Genomic DNA, 5,326 nt, shown 5'->3' on the forward strand with positions numbered 1-5,326 from the left:
TAAAAACAAAAATGATATAATTTGAGATGCATCATTTGCATCAGTTGAACAGGCACGATGAAACTTGAAATGCGGCTGTTCGTAATTAAATGTAATCAAATATCAGCCCAAGCATTCTGGTTTTGCTGTTGTTAGCACCATAAACTGATCGAGCTACGGAAATCTGTTACCATTCAGATGAATTCAAAACTCAACAGTGAAACCAAGTGACCTATCCAAAAAAAAGAAAAAGAAATTAACTGAAATAGACATGTTTTTATAATTTATTCAACATAGCCAAACAAATACTATTTACATTGTGGCAATTGATTGCATTTAATTGAACACAATCACATCAGCGTTGAACCAACATACTGTACAAGTTATTAAAGTTATGGCCACTGTGTGATATTACAGTGCAAATGAAGATCAGTGACAGTGAATCAGGGTCAGGTCTTGTTTCTGGGTGTATCAGAGTAAGGCACATTGTCCAGCAGGAGACTCTGGCGGGGCTGTAACACTACAAAACACAACACAAACCAGTCATTAGCCTGGGGGAACTCAAGATGTTTAGTCTTATATCAAGCTCAAATAAAAAGAAATACTTTGTTCTTATTATGCCAGTGTGAGAAAATAGATTCAGGGTTTCTACAGGTTTTATGAAGGTAAATTTAAGGCCTTTTAAAGAAAATATATATTAACGGGAACACAACACGTCAATATGTTCTTTAAATGAAGCACACAATGATGTGTATTATCAACATGTCGAAGTACTGTACTACAGTAACAAACAAGGTTACAAAACAAAATCATGCTTAAAGTGTGTCACTATTTAATAAATAAATAGAAAACTCTTATTGGCTAAAAATATGCTTATTTTCTCTTCTTCTTTTGGTTTTGGGATGACATGTGATCATGTTTTTGAGATACACACATAATTTCACACAGATCACTTACAGATTTAGTTTTGCTCCACATGCTCTCCCTGCATCACATTTTCACGAAGGATGGTTTCAACCGCTCGGGCCACTTTGAGCATCTGAAAGAATGAGTTTAATAGATATTCTTGCCTAGAAGCCTCCAAGAGCAGACAGAAATCTTAATATCTCCCGAGATTCAGCTGTGCCGTCACGTGACTTGCCTCTTTAATATTCTCCTCTGATGTTCATTCTTGTTTTTTTTAAATGTGTATGAGACTTTAAGACATAGTAACAATAGCAATAATAATAATAATAAATACTTCAATTTTTTCAGAACGCAATGATAAAAAAACTAAAAAAACCATACAAACACAGGGCAGAAATGATTTTGCTAAAAAGTAAAAGTCCAAACAAAAGCATCAACACTAAGATAAAGAAAACAAACAGTAATAATAATAAAAAAAATGTTGTGAACTGATATGTAAATAATTTAAATATGTAATTCAAGTATGTAGACAATTTTTGTTAGCGTATGGTGTAGGTTTATTGACACCTGTCACAGCTCGGTCATCATCTCTAGAAACAGGTCTTCTTGTCTTATGCAGATCTTTGAAGACCCGCAGCACCTTTGAATACAAATATCACGACACTGCAAAGATAAATGACCAGTGTTGGGGAAAGTTACTTTTAAAAGTAATGCATTACAATATTGCGTTACTCCATAAAAAAAGTAACTAATTACGTTACTTAGTTACTTTTTATGGAAAGTAATGCATTAATGTTACTTTTTAAATCTGGACAGGGCTCGCTTGTTTGTTTTAAAAATTAAAAAGTTATATTTTTGGCAAATATAAAAGCCTTTTCACACCAAAAGTGAAATGAATAAGCCTCAGGCTGAAGGAAAGTATATTTACGTCCGTACAGTAGAATACAGAAGAAGACATTTCAACACACTTCAGCAATAAACAAAGACACAGATGTTTGTCTAGAGTAATTTGTGCTTGTTAGTACGCTTGAACCGGATCATCGAAGCTCAGAAGCAAATAGAATGGGATTAAATACATAAAGGATATTTGTGTTGTTTAACATTTAATTTTTGCAGGTTTGCGTCATATTCTGAGTTGCATTATTTTTATTCATTTTGAGGAATACTGAATGTGTTTTTGTTTTGTGTGAGTGAGATGAATTAATGCATATTCATATTTATTTTAGAGCTACAGTAACATCTGATTTCTCTCAGCATGGCTGCCAATCAATAAAATGGGAAAAAAAGTAACTCCGATATTCTCTTGTAAATGAAAAAGTAATGCGTTACTTTACTAGTAACTTGAAAAAGTAATCTGATTACGTAACTCGCGTTACCCCCAACACTGATAATGACTAAATGCTTTTATAATGCAATGGCACGTCGCTCTTATAAAGCCGTCTATTTAAACAATAACGACAATTGCATTTACTGAGTTTGAAAATAAACAGCAACTGTTAAAAATAATGTAAGAAAACACCAATATTGTAAACCGCTGTTGTTTCAGCTTCACGCGCGCGTCTTGTTCTGCGGCGGCTGCTGTGGTGTTTGTGAAGCAGCGCAGCGCCGCCTGCTGCACTGGAGGACGCGCGGGGGCTATATTCAGCAATAAACAGCAGAATTAAACTGAAAAAGAACCTTTAAGAAGCTAGTTAGTTGGTTTTGTATTGCTTATTATGGGGAATGTCCCTTGAATGAAAGGAAAACCTATATTAGATACTTTTTTCTTGAGGGAAGTTGATGGATGCACCAGATATCTGAGATGCACAGCGCAACAGCATCGTATGGGTTATCTTCAGACATCTCCAACGCTAACAAGCTGCATCAGTGATCACACTCGCTCAGGTTCTCCATGGGTCCCACCTGTGTTTCTGTAGCACTTACATTATATATTTAATAACACTTACACGATGCTGTAATGCCTAAATTCGTATTTAGCACGCGCAGTTTTCTGAAAACAATGCACCTACAACATGAACGCACCTTCAGCCAGAATGTCTTTGTTTTATTATCATTATTTTCAGGTTTTCCTATGATTGCATGAAGCATCCGCAAGCCAAATGGATTGGATTCCACAGAACAGAAGCACAACATGTAAGCCTCACACCATAACAGACAAACAAGCACACCTTTATTAACATTAATTAACATTCTTCAGGATGAAGCACACAAGCAGAAGAATCCTCCACGCGTCTCCTGTCTTTGTCTGAAAGGAAAGAACGAGGAAGAAAGTGTTCAGCAACAGCTAAACTCCGAGCAGGACCGTGGCAGCGCGTTATACCGACCCTCATATAAGAGCAATAATCGTCCCCCTGAGAGCAGGGTCAGATGGGTAGTGTGTTTAATCATTGGGTCAGCTCAAAGCTTCAGTCTCTCGATATAAAAGTTAGTTGGATTAATCCAAACAAAAATCAGTCTGTAAAAGCTAGTACTAAAATGTTGTCCACAACATGTTACTTATAAATGCCTGAAACATACCTTGCTGCTGCCCGTCCTCGAACCCCACGCTGCTCAAAGCACTGCAGCGCACATGGCCGGAACCAGTCTTCTTCTTCTGTGTTTGTCTCAGGCTCTCGGCCAGAGCCTCAGCAGCGCAGTACTGCCTCCAGCGGCGGCACCGGGAACCACTGGTGGCCGAATCATGAATCATGACGCTTCGAAACATGTTTTGAAGAAACTGCTTCAGAAGTCGCCTGGTCACGTGATCTTAGCAAACAAAACATTTTTGATTTATTCGTTTGTTTGTCTCACATTTATTTATTATATATTTATTATTTTGCTGTTTTATTTTGTGTATGCATAACTGCACATATAATAGTGCTGTCAAAAGATTAATCGCGATTAATCGCATCCAAAATAAAAGTTTTTGTTTACATAATATATGTGTGTGTGCTGTGTATATTTATTATGTGTATATGTATATACACTCACATACAGTATATATTTTGGAAATATTTACATGCATATACATTTATACATTTATATTCTTATATTTTATATTATATATAAATATATTTAACATATAAACATAACATATTTTTCTTAAATATATACATTCATGTGTTTGTATTTATATATGCATAATAAATATCATACGTGTGGATGAGCGTCTGGATTACGTACGTGTGGATGAGCATCTGGATTACATACGTGTGGATGAGCGTCTGGATTACGTACGTGTGGATGAGCTGTATATAAAAAATTAAGCTAAATCTTAGATTTAATTATTAGATCTCAATGAATGAAATATCCAGGTTAAAACTCTTCACTTATATATTTTGCATATTGTTGTGGGGAAAAAAATAATGTGACAATGGTCAATGAAAGCCAAAATCATAAACACATTCAGGGCAGGAATTACAGTAACAAGTAAAGTACATTAAAAGTATTAATGTTAATCAGTAATGTGCATGGCCTCACGTGCCCATATGAACTCCCAGCAATGTCTGGGCATACTCCTGATGAGATGGCACATGGTGTACTGGGGGATCTCCTCCCAGACCTGGATCAGAGCATAAGTGAGCTCCTGGACAGTCTATAGTGCTACTTGATGGCTTTGGATAAATGAGATCCCAGAGGTTCTAAACTGGATTTAAGTCTGGAGAATGTGAGGGTCAGTCAATGGCATCAATTTCATCCCGATACTTCATAGCATGTGGAGGTCTGTGAGAACTCTAACGATGGTCCTCCCCAGACCACCCTTGCTGTTGCTTCTCCACAGTACTTGTTTTCACTTGTATGCCTTCATCATCCAGAGACTGCCTACAGACTCTGGCCACATGAGGCCAGGCATAATCATGCACCAGGAAGGCCCTGGACTGCACCAGCATAAGATCTGACAATAGATCTCAATAATACTGTTCCTGTAGGCAAAACAACGGTGCATGTTTTTGATATTTCCTTCATCTGAAGAGGTGACGAACTGATTGGGATGAGGTTGGAAGTGCTGGAAAATGTGTAGTGTTTGGTGTGCCTTCAGGAACAGGGTTGGGAAACATTGACGTTGCCTTTTTTATTTGGTAAAATACAGTAACTAAACGTGTACAAATAATAATGACAATCATGATTTAAAGAGAGTGGAAAGTGAGTTTACTGTATGTACAATAATCAAATTTCTGTTGTGTAGGCCTACTGTAAAATCTTTGTGTAAGATTTGGTAGGCCTACTCTTATTTGTATGTCTGTTAATGACCCTTGAACCACAAGGGCTATAAACAAAATTATATTTCCCCTGAATCATTGAACAAAGTCATTACATCTTTGATTTCCTTGAGGTATTTTTCCCTTTACTCTCTATTTTCGATTTTGCTGCCAGCAGTCATTATGTAACATCTAATGATGTGTAATCTGAATGGCTGTCCATTATGAGAACGAGTTCAGTCATGTGTTTGTTAAATCAAGTG

At 36.6% G+C, this 5,326-nt stretch overlaps 1 long non-coding RNA gene across 2 annotated transcripts; it reads right to left on the reverse strand.

Moving 5' to 3' along the window:
- Positions 1–304: 304 nt before the first annotated feature.
- On the reverse strand, positions 305–3,573 carry LOC107570388 (uncharacterized). 2 transcript variants are annotated; one of them, XR_001607027.1, is made up of 4 exons: positions 3,403–3,573; positions 3,064–3,130; positions 937–1,018; positions 305–499 (listed from the first exon to the last, which is right to left on the reverse strand). It is a non-coding gene; the product is annotated as an uncharacterized lncRNA (long non-coding RNA). The 2 variants fall into 2 exon arrangements; XR_001607028.1 differs by having other exon boundaries at positions 3,210–3,573.
- Between the last annotated feature and the right edge of the window lie 1,753 nt (positions 3,574–5,326).

This window comes from Sinocyclocheilus grahami, unplaced genomic scaffold, assembly GCF_001515645.1.
Source record: "Sinocyclocheilus grahami isolate Dianchi unplaced genomic scaffold, SAMN03320097.WGS_v1.1 scaffold1451.1, whole genome shotgun sequence".
Taxonomy (NCBI): domain Eukaryota; kingdom Metazoa; phylum Chordata; class Actinopteri; order Cypriniformes; family Cyprinidae; genus Sinocyclocheilus; species Sinocyclocheilus grahami.